Here is a 12,743-nt window from a genome sequence, read left to right on the forward strand (position 1 = left end):
TTGAAAGTTATTAAACAATTTAATTGTTTGGGTTTCCCGACTTTTTGTTCGCTTTGAATGAGAACTCATAATCCATTCATTGAGTCACGACATAATCTGTCTGCGTTATTTCTCCAAGTACAGTGGATTAGTTTTCAAACTCATATAATAATTCATTTCCTAGGCGTCCACTAACATACTAGTAAAAAATTTTCTCACAATATTACTGTACATTTTATTAAAGAAATGTAGTATGATATTTTATTAAAAATATGTTTGCTTGTTTTTTAGAAAACTATCCCTTTTTAAGGGGGGGGGAAACAATCATTAATGAAAAGTAATTGTGGGGGCGGGGTGGCGAGAGGGGAGAGAGTAAAAATTGAAACAACGGAAACTTTACCCTCGATATATATATATATAATAAAGGCAAAAAGGATTAAAAAAAAAAAGATAGATTCACAAAGATTAAGAAAAATGAGTGCTATACTTTGCGCATAAATTGTAAGTATATAGAACTGATAAGATGGGGTAAAAATATGGAAAAAACATGGAAGAAGATGTCAATTTTTTTTTCTAAAGGAATTGATTATATCCGAAAATAATCACCGGATAAATATACCGGATATAACTGATACAATCGTGTGAGTTGATAACGGGATTATATATTCTTCCTATTTAATTTTCCGCTTTATTTTAATTTTTTAATTTTTCTTAAAAAAAAAAAAAATTTTAGAAAAAATTTTTTAAATAAATTTTGTAATAATTTTTTTTACTTCTTTAAAAGAATCTTTACATCTATTTCCATGTGTTCTCTATATTTCTCTATATTTTTTTTAAATTCTCTATATATTTTCGTATTTTTGTTTCACTTGCAAAAATTATATTATCATCGCGGTATATAGTCAGCTACTGTCATTGCCTACATAATTATTAGTAGATATTTTTATGTGTTATGACTCTACTTTTTAGAGTAGGTACTAATTTGTAACATATTTTTCAACTTTGAAACATCGAGAGTATATATATATATATATATATATATATATATATATATATATATATATATATATATATATATATATATATATATATATATATATTATATATATATATATATATATAAATTTCCTTTTTCTTCCACCTCCCAATTCATTATTATTTTTTTTACCTGTGCGTGTCGTTGATGCGCGTCAGACTCAGAAAAGTTCAGCTGGCTCTGTTCTACCTTCCTCTGATTGGCTAAGAGAGTTTTTTCGTCACAAACCGGGAGAATGATTGTGGACATCTCTCTCTCTCCTCTTCTAATGTAGTTTTATACTGATCTATCTACAGAGAGAGAGAGAGAGAGAGGTGCGTTTCTGCTGCAGGTTATTAAGTGTGCACGCTGCTTGGATAAACTGTATTTATCTATCAAGAATAAAAAACAATGAACAACCTCTTCTGATTCTTCAATAATCACTGCATGAGGTATCTTTCTTTTCTTTCTTTCTTTTTTTTGTTGTTGGTATAATTCGAATTGCATTTGCCACCAAAATGTATAATTATGGAATGAATATTAATTAAAGCTTCATCTAAAACTATTTCACCTTAAACGTGTGTTTAACTCCATCGTACAAAAGTATTGTATTTTTAAATTCCCTTTGTTATATAAATATGGCAGTTTTTATAATTTGAAATATTTATATTATATATATATTATATATATATATATATTATAATTTGAAATATTTATGTTATATATATTATATATATATATTATAATTTGAAATATTTATGTTATATATATTATATATATATATTATAATTTGAAATATTTATGTTATATATATTATATATATATATATTATAATTTGAAATATTTATGTTATATATGTTATATATATATATTATAATTTGAAATATTTATGTTATATATATTATATATATATATATATATATATATATATATATATATATATATATATATATATATATATATATATATATATATATATGTATAATTAAGTAGCTGATAGTATGTGAAAGTGATAAATAATAGGCATTCCTAGACTTTCCGGGGGGGAGGAGGAATTGAATAATTTGTAGTTGTTTCAATAATTTTAAAACTCTATTATTTATTTAGTAATCACTGTGTAAATTAGGTTGTCTCATTCTTTACGTTGAGTCGTCAGAAAATAAAGTAGGTTGAGTATTAACAGATAACGGGTAATTTTGTGTTGTTTACTAAAAAAGGGACAAAAAGGAATATTTTCATGAGTATTGTTACGATTGAAAGATATATTTTCTTGGTCTATTTTAATGAAGTAAATCTAACTTTAATTGAATTTTAAGGATCTGACTTGAGAAATAAGGGAATTTCATTAAGAATATTATTTTCTGCGACAGCATTTTTACGTTGTTCATTAAAAAAAATAATGATACTATTTGCGGTGAAAATTTTTCTTCATTTAAAACAAATTCCTTTCTAACTTTTTGCCCGGAAATCTTATAAATTGTGAATAGTTTGTCAATAATTAAAAAATATATCATTTTTGTACTATTACGAATGATTTTTCTATTTTACCCATGTACTTTTTTCAATATTTTTTTTCTAACATGGACTATTTCAGTACGGTGTTTTTAGAATAACTGAATTCATGTTTTGATCGTTATTACAAATGAATCTCCACCGCTGTTTAACTTCATTTTGTTTTGTTCCGCAAAAATGATAAGACTTAAAAATTAGAAAGGTCTGTTGAACAGGGTTTTGAATGGATTAAAAAAAATTCTCTAACGTTCGAGAATTATTAACAGTTAATAAAACTTGTTGAAAAATACAGTACTGCAGATCGCAGTCAAGCAACTGCAGAGTTGAAATTTGACATTCCGGTAGGACCATTTTGTACCAAACTTTTTAACGAGAGTTCTTATTTTTTGTAATTCCTATTATTTTGAAAGTTATATTTAAGTGCTTTTTTTACTCTTTTTTGCCTTAAATGTAGACCATTTATCCATTGTCGTGGAAGAATTATTTTTTCAAATGACTTCGTATTTGCTTCCTTCGGTAAATTTTTCGTACATTATCCGTTAAATAATTAAACCAATTCAATGAGAATTATAGTGACATTCATATGATATAATTTCTATTTCATTTGATTCGTTTAATGTCTCGAAATTCGTAAGAGATTTCACGTGCTTCGCGAATCCGTGGGGCGAACGATGGAGTTTCCCCCCTGTAAGTATGCATTTCTGCCGATCACCCATGACCCGTTGGCAGTGACACAGAAATCGTCCGTTCTGCCACCGAACATCCACCGCGGTCGACCGTAGCATCGGCCATCCTAGGTCAACTCTCTTCTTTATTGTATAATTCCCTGTATTATCAGAGATGGGATATCCAGAGGGCAAAATTAACGGTGACTAAATATTACAAATTGCTTTCAGTTGAAAAGGCGTTTATCTTTTTAATGAATACGGAATGACCAGTGGCGTAGTTTCGGGGACAAAACCCATTCAGAAAATTATACATTACTCGATTATACATTTTTTTTTGTAATTTAATTATATATTGAATAAATAAAATGAACACACACACACACACACACACACACACACACACACATATATATATATATATATATATATATATATATATATATATATATATATATATATATATATATATATATATATATATATGCATGCCCCCTCTAAACATGCAATAAAACTACGCCTCTAGTAATTACAAAGAATATTTTACAATATTCTGAAAAGCTTATTTATTAAAATTTTTTGTTTCACTTTAAGAATGTAAAGTTCGCCTCATTTGAGAGATTATTATCAACAGTTATCGATATTTGAAAAGAGTGGCCATTGCTACAAGTACCCGTACTCTACGTATATATATGATGACTTGCCAACAGTGAGTTTCTTCACAATGCTGTTTTTCGATAACGTTTAAATTATATTTTCAAGTGGCTGCTTCATAATAAATAAAAAGGAAGAGAAGTGTTACGCGTATTATTTATATTATTTTTTAAAATGCATCATTCAAAATGGATTTATTTATTTTTGTGTTATAGGATTAACTTTTATTTTCTTACCTCTCACTTACATAATTTTTTTTAAAATTAGGAATGCATTTAAATACAATAGGATAGTTTAATGAAGGAATTTGTAGATCGTAATACGAAGCAGAAATATCATTATGATTCCTGCAGATGATTATGATTATGATTCCTGCATTATGATTCTTATGCAGAATTATCATTTGATATCATTATGATTAGATGTTCATTAATAACCCATTATTCAAAATTATATTTTGTACAATGACATTAAATGTAGTAGAATCTACGAAGAAAACATCCCCGCTGTAAATTTATTTGAAAAAATCAAATGGGTAACATTTTTGTATCTAAATGTCACAATTATCATTTTTGAAATCATTTTCGATGTAAGAAGTATCCTTACAATTATATTTATTAAAATATTCACTGATGAATGAATGAATGAACAACGAATAAAAAATGACTACTGAGTTGAGCTTTAAAACACAAGGCTGCACTTATCATTGATGGGTAGTGATTGATAATGGGTGTTATTGATTGCAAATTAAGTTCTTAAAGACAGAATTGATCCTAAAAGAAGGCTCTCAATAGAACAAAGGAATGAGGCTTTTCAATCATGAATTGTTCAATATACAAATTATTATACAGCATTTTTGTTTTTGCTCGGTTTACACTCTTTAATGTTCCTGTATCAGTGGGTTAACGTTGTAATGCAATACGTTGAAAATAAATACAAATAGGAACTGCATTAAAACCCATTACAAGTGTGCTTAAATACAAAAGTATTGCATATAAACTCGTGCAAAACACGTCATTATTAAAACACTACAGTTCGTCTAATCATTGGGTCTCATTATTATAATATACTAATATAATAACTGATATAACAAATATTCTTTATTTATATAATGTACCGTCTAGTTTATGAAAGGGTCGAATTTACATTATCTATCGTCGAATTAAACTCATTGATGCACTAACGTTAGCAAGTACAAACCGGTTTCAGTGGCGCCAAAACAATAAAGCGCCGTATAGTATCACCTAATAATGAGGATTTTAGATAGAATCTTATAATAGGTCTAATTAATTTAGCCAGGTAGTGTAATATTATGTAAAAATATCATTCCTATAAATTGACTAAATTGTGTAGAAATGAACTTTTCGAGCTGTTTATTTAAACAATGGACAAAAGAGAAGAAAAAAGAATGGTGCGCAAAGTTTTGAAAGAAAGAAGAAGAAAAAAGAATTTCTGCGGAAATGAAAACAGAAAATTTGTAATGCGAATGACTTCTTTCGGACTGTGGTGTCCGTAATAGACCACCACTATTTTTCTACTCGAGAGAATCAAAAGAGAGCCCCTTAAACTTCCCTTATTCTATCATAAAAATGGAGGAGTGTATGCGGTTGTTGTTCGGGCGTGAGAAATTGGATGTTTCAAAAACTGGCGACATATGTTTCTCTCTCCCAAAACTAATAACTGCTGACTCTCTTCAAGAGAAGGCAATAGTTGTGTGGTTTAATATCTGCTGCTGACTTCTGATTCGATGTCACATCAATTGCTTTTGTTTAAATTCTTTTCATCTTCTTCGTCATCCCTTACTTTAAAATGAAAGTAAGTTAATCACCTTCTCATCTTTAATGGTGTCCATTTTCTTTTGTGTGTGATTTATTTTCAATTTTATGGATCATAAATCTCCTACCATTTTCAGAAATGTTTATTTTTCTAGAATTATTCGTCATTTGTAACAATTTTTGAGTCTGAAATTCACTTCATGACACGTCATTAGGTATGACGCCCTTCATGGTTATTCTCCTTAACCCAGTGTTCTCCTATAAATGCGCTTACTTTGCCCTTTTTGAAAAAATAAGCCGCCATCCCTTAAAAACACTGTATTTTTATTCCATTTAGGAAAATATTAAATATATTATTATTATTATATTTTTATGTAATTATAAAAATTATTATATATATTTATATTATATATAGTGGTATTATATATTATTATATAATTATTATATCATATTCCATTTAAAAAAAAAATTAAACCACTGTTTAGATAAAAATGATACACAGGTAAAGTTTTCTATGTTTATAGGTATAATTCTGATTACTGTTACAAATATTAGGATTATTTTCAAACGGTAAAGTTTTAATAAGTTTCTTTTCTTTCGGAAAGAGGGGTATATTAATAAATTTTTTAAATGATTTTAAGTTTTAAAATTCTTTTTCTAAATAAATACTTATTTTTAAAAATGCACCTTTTAATGTTCATTTTATTACAATTTACTGTTTAAATTATGGAAAAAGCTTTTAAGTTGTTTATAAATTAGTATATATATTTTTGTAAGTTTACTTTTTTGAAAGAATTTATGCACAGAGATTGCTTTTTCGCATGCCTTAAATAATTTTTTATAAACTGCACATTTTTCTCTTATTTTGACGACACTGAATGAGAATTACTTTCTGAAATGGAAGTATAAAACAGTATAAGAGAGTCATTTAAAAATTATTGAGGATCAAATTCAGTTATTGCATAATATTACACACTTTGATACATTTTTATGGTGTAATGTGATTGCCCTTTCAAAGCCCAAAGAGCCCTTTTCTGTAAGGAATCACCCTGCCCCCCCCCCCTTTTTTTTTTATTCATAGGGAGAACTCTGCTTAACCTATTATGTATGTGTACACTTATGTATGTGTACTAATGGAATGCTATGAATTTGTTCTTTATTTTTTTTAACAAAATTAGCTTTCAAACGGTAATTTCTCACTGGTTTTTGTTTTAATAATTTTGTTCAGATTTTTCATTCATTATTTTTCTAAAAGTAGGTTGCTTTATAATTGTGCGATTTTATTTTAATAAGTAACAAATGAGTGTTTTGATATTTTTCTTTTCTTTTAAAGATCCCAAGTGCTGAAATATAACTTAAGTTTACCTTTTTGCTTGAATTAAAAACAAATAGATTGAATGATGAAACATCTTACCGTTTTAAAAATGCCAGAAGTTGTGTACATTTCAAAAGAAATCGAAAAACAAGCGATGATTCAACGGAGAGGGGAGGTGGGAGAAATCTTTCTCGCAGTTCAATGACTTTAGAGCGCCTCTTAAAAACAACTTTTCGCATTCGAGAAAGTGGTGGTCAACTGAACGTGGGAAAAATAGAGCCCACATCCAACCCCTTAACAGCCCCCCTCGCCTCTCCCAATTCAAGAGGATCCCTCTCGACTACAGGAGTTTTAAAAAAGCTTGGATTGATTTCTTTTGTGACAATCAATTCATAAAAAGGCTAATGATTTAAATAAAATGAAAAGAACTTACATTAGTGAGAACTACAAAGTAAATAGTCAAATTGTAATATTTATTGAATTATTCCATTCATGCATTGTTACTGCTCGAAAAAAAAGGTAAATACACTGGTGTAAGAAATGAAAAAGAAATTGGGTCGATTATCTCCAGAACTACTGGACAGATTTTAATGACATTTGATACTATCTACATAACATTGATACACTATAAAAACCATTCAACAATATTGTAATACACACGTAACACTCGTTGGAGTAAGAAGGTATGAAATTGCCACATGAAATGAAGAGCAGCCTTATTTTAAATATGAAATCACGCTACAAGGCCTGTATATCTGAAGGAGGGACATTTTGTTTTGTTGTTGTTTATTCAGCAACTGTTGTTTCATACCTTCCGACTCCAATGAGTGTCACTCATGATCATGATTGTTGAATTTATTACTTGTTTTGTAGCGTATCAATGTGTGTACACATATCAAATGTCATTCGAATCTGTCCAGAGATAATCGATCCAGTCTGCAAATTTCTCTATGCTTTATATTTTCCCGTAACGGATAGTCCAACTTACTAAAAAGAAACCATGCTTTATATTTTCCAGTAAGGGGTAGTCTAACTTACCGAACAAAAACTATACATTATATTTTCCCGTAACGAGATTACACTTACGTCTGAATCACAACTCCAAAAAAGTTCTAAAAATGTCGTCTGCTTTTTTAATCAATCTCGTTTTACTGCTTTTCTATTGTTGCTCATGTTAGCCTGATTTCTTTTATGACTCTTACAGTACTCAATCCCCATTTCATAAAATTTGCGAATGATTGAGAGTGATTTGGGGTCGATAATATTTTTAGAACAAAGTAATCCCCCGTCATATTTATTAATAACCGCATTGTTGATTGATTTAAAAAACAGTCTCTCTATCTACGCCACCTGTTAGGATAAATAAACAAAATTCTCTCCTTCCCTGCCTCCTTTAAGTTCGTTCACCTCAGAAGTTTAGAGGGTGGTGAATAGAATGAAGGGACCTGTACCCTTTTTTCCAAGATCTCCCCCTCTTTCTAGCGTGAGAATTCCTTGACCCCTGTCACGAGAAGTTGTCCTGCCTTCATTTACAAAAACAATTATAAGCCATGGTTATTGTCATTTATTTGTTTTTAGGATTTAGAATCACATTAATTGCTGCTTTTCTACGTAATTATATATTGTTATCAATTTTACAGGAAGAAATGGAAATGATTTGTTGGAAAAAAAACGTAAAAAAGAAACAATATTACTGACGCCATTGATAATTAATTTTGGGACACCCATATTGTTTAATTTCGGCAATAATTTAATTTTGGCAATGACTTCATGGTAATAGGTGCTGTTAAAATAGGTATTAAATATACTCTTATGCAAGTAGGGCGAATTTTAGAGTAAATTTGGGGCCCATTATAGTTGCACCCATGCTGTACATTTTTATGACAGATTTCTTACGTCACCCCTCGAATATATACGAACAGGAGAAAGCATAAATTTGAAATATCATGAGTTGCCTTGAGCACCAGTTGTTAGACAGATGATACTGAATACAGTTAGTCTTTATTTTGATAGGATGAACAATTAAAAACGTGCTTATATATATATATATATATATATATATATATATATATATATATATATATATATATATATATATATATATATATATATATATATATATATATATATATATATATATATATATATATATATATATATATATATATAAAATAAATAAAAAAAAGCATAGGAATCAATTTATCTTGATTATTTGTGTCTGTATTTGATTGAAAGTTTTGAGCACGATTTTGAATATTAAAAAAAAATTAATTGAGAAGAATATAAATAAATAAAATACATTAAAAAAATTAATAAATCTTGTTTCATTAGCGGCACTTCTTATCTTAAATTATATGATTACATTCTGTTACAAATTTTATGTTACTTTAGAAAGATCGCCATTGTTTTTCTCTCATTTATTATACAGTTGTTGTATTGATAAGTGCAGTGTTATGCATTGTCAATCATTCCTTTTCCATTAACAGATCCACACGACAATTTACACAAGATTTTTAATTAAAACAACTAAAAGTATTTCCACACTTTGCAGATGAAATTGACTTTCTAAATAAGTGCAAATAATGAATCGCTTGGGAAGTCATATTTTGGAAGGTGGTTTATTCGAAAAGAAGTCATTTAAATATCATTCCGCTTTGCCGTGACGTAAAAAGGTCAATTCTATTAAGCAACAAAATTGTCAGCCCTTAAACTCGGACGATGAAAGTAAAATTCCAACCAGAAAGGAATCTCGATATACAAATAAGAAAGAATTTTCTTTTCACTTATGATGTGGGAAGGAAGGAAGGGGAACCTGTTCGTCGTCACAGAGAAGTAGTGCAGTGACGGTCATTGGCCTTTTGTCCCCATTGCGGGGCCTCTTCTTCTCTCGTTTGGCCTTGCCCTTGACAAATGCAGTTGCGGAAGGAGAGACGAAATTCTTCCCATCATTTCCCTTTTCCTAACTCTTTTTTTTGTTTCTCTTATAACGAAGACCCGTTTTGTTTTGAACGAGCAAAGAAAATCTTCTATTTTAACAAGTTCCCGTTAAAGAAAGCTAGGCCTATTGTATTACCATTTTACAACTCTGTTCTTTAATACGTACAGTAAATTAAAATGTTGTATTTACGCTACTGAAACCAGTTTGCACTTGTTTACGTTCGTGCAACCATGGGTTAAATGAGACCATATATAATATAAATTCGACAATTGGATACTTTAGACGACATGTTGTATAAATATAGAATATTTATTATATCAAGTATTATCTTAGTTATAATCTTATAATAATGAGATCAAATGATGAGACGCTCTGTACTTTATTAATAATGACATGCTTTGCGCGCGTTTATAGGCAATACTTTTGTATTTCAACGCACAAGTCATGGATTTTTATTCGGGAGATTTTTCATGCACTTCCTGTTTGTATTTATTTTTAACGTATGGCATTACAATGTTAACCCATCGATACACGAACATAAAAAAGTGTAAACCGGTTTAAGTCGCGTAAAAACAAAAATGCTGTACAGTATCTTCTGATAATTAAGATTTTACATTGAATTTTATAGTGCGTCTAATAAAAATTAATTAAAAATATCTATTTATAATTAATTTTTTCCCACTTAAAATTATTTTTGGGGCTGCAAAATTCTCCTTACAAAGCGTAGTAAATCATTAAAAATAATAAAACTTAAGTCTATTTGTAACAAAAACCTTTAAATTGTAGGTTATTTTATTTATTTATTAATTGAATATCCTTTCTACCGTTCTGAGAAGAAGAAAAAAAGCGTTACTAATCAACACCACAAAATCGTGCTCAAAACTTTCATCCAAATACCGACACAGATAATAATCAAGGTAAATTGATTCCAATATTTGTTTATTTCTTTTTTATTTATTTGCATACTATTTATGAGAAACATTGAAATCAATGTTGCCATTCTCGTTATTATTTGAAGCAAAACACGTATCCTATCAAAATAAAGACCAGCTGTATTCAGTATCGTCTGGCAAAAAGCTGTAGTCTCCAGGTATTGAAAATTTATGCTTTCTCCTATACGTATATATTCGAGGGGTGACGTAAGAAATCTATCATAAAAATGCACAGCATGGGTGCAGCTGTAATCCGCACCAAATATACTCTTAAAATACGTTCTACTTGCATAAGAGCATCTATTAAAACAGCACCCCTTACCATGATGTGCCTATTGCCAAAATTAAACATTATAGGAGTCAATGCCGAATGTTTGTGTAACAAATAACTACATTTTCTCCATTCATTTTGCTTTTTAGTTTATGGCTTATTTTTTTTTATTTCAATTAGTTACTATTACCAAAATTAATGAAGCATTATTGACGTCAATAATAGTTTGCAGATCTCCTTTCATACTCTCTTAAACGAATTAGTACCGTTTCTCTATTCATTTAACCTTTTAGTACCTAGCTTATTATTTTATTTCAATTAGTAACTACTACCAAAATTAATTATTATTAGAGTCAATAATATAGTTTTTTTTTTTAATGAATTAGTTCCATTTTTCCTTTCGTTTTGCTTTTCAATTCAAAACTTAATTTTCTGTCATTTCAATTACCGGTGATTTTAAACTATTTAATTTCATAAAAACGCGTTTTAAAAGCATAACTGTAACCAAATTAAACACATGGTGACGTAGTCCGCTTTATGCTCCAACGATCACGTGGATCATTCAGCTAACCTAGCCCCATAACGAATAAAAACTAATTAAAATAATTAACAGAACGTGCGATAAACTATTTTTATCAATCAGCTATTTTCATAAGTGTAATCTTGAAAATATTTGACAAAAGCGAATCGTTTACAGTTTACTTTAAAACAATGGCTTCCGCTAAGCCAATTAGAAAATTCCATTTCTTAAATTTCTCCAAACTTAAAAATCGAAAATCGGTCATTTATACTCATTTAACTTCATTTTGAATTTCTTATTCTTAAGAGTATACCGTTTACACGCACCTTTATTTTGTAATATGTATAGATTTTTAATGTGTATAGAATATTTTTCCAGTGGTAGCGAAAGTAGTGTATTAATATTTCGATGATTTGTGGAATGAAGAGATCTTTTTTTTTCTTCCTACCACTACTTAAAAATATTTCAAACACTATATTGAAGGTCATATAAAGAGATTCCCAAGTCTTTACCTCATAAGAATTCTATTTGTTTTTACAATTTCAACCACTGCTACATTTATTTCGCACAAAACTCAAATGCTGAAGGGGTTAAGTACACTCATATAGATATAGTTAGTTGCAGCAAAGCAGTTTTAAAGTCAACTTTGTGGAAAGAAGAGCCTTAAAACCCGGGACAATACTTCATTACGGTGAAAATTACTTCAAAGTAGTAAATTTTGACTATCATGAGTTGGCCATCGCGCCAAGTGATGCTGTTCATCAGATTAGAGGACGTGTTTTGTTAAATATAATAAACTACCGGGAAGGGTGATCAATAATAATGAATAAATAAAAATTAAATTATTTCAGTTTTATTAATCTAAGAACTTAGTGGAAAAACCACGTAAGTTACACTTTCAAAGAGTTGGGGGGAAGAAACTGGCCTCCTAACTATTTTATGACCGATTTATTTGAATTCGGGACTCATAATTCTCTGTCTTATTTTATTTTCCACTGCCGAATGTGAAAATAAAAACCATGAAGGAATACTATAAACTAATGTTGATGTTAAGATTAAAGCAAAATCAATTTTATGACAGTATCCATATTCATGCAACCGCTTTATGTTACTTTCACCTAATCCAAAATCCCCTTAAAAATGCTTACCTGTTTATATTTCCGTCTT

At 29.0% G+C, this 12,743-nt stretch overlaps 1 protein-coding gene across 1 annotated transcript in view; it reads left to right on the forward strand.

Moving 5' to 3' along the window:
• Nucleotides 1–1,220: 1,220 nt before the first annotated feature.
• The window catches only part of LOC107457416 (PR domain zinc finger protein 1), a 32,105-nt gene continuing 20,582 nt past the window's right edge, over nucleotides 1,221–12,743 (forward strand). The window contains exon 1 of the mRNA XM_087158552.1: nucleotides 1,221–1,446. The gene's annotated coding sequence lies outside the window, so the exon portion shown is untranslated. The remainder of the gene's footprint in view (nucleotides 1,447–12,743) is intronic.

Source organism: Parasteatoda tepidariorum, chromosome 3 (genome assembly GCF_982258835.1).
Source record: "Parasteatoda tepidariorum strain Cologne lab strain chromosome 3, Ptep-v5.0, whole genome shotgun sequence".
Classification (NCBI taxonomy): domain Eukaryota; kingdom Metazoa; phylum Arthropoda; class Arachnida; order Araneae; family Theridiidae; genus Parasteatoda; species Parasteatoda tepidariorum.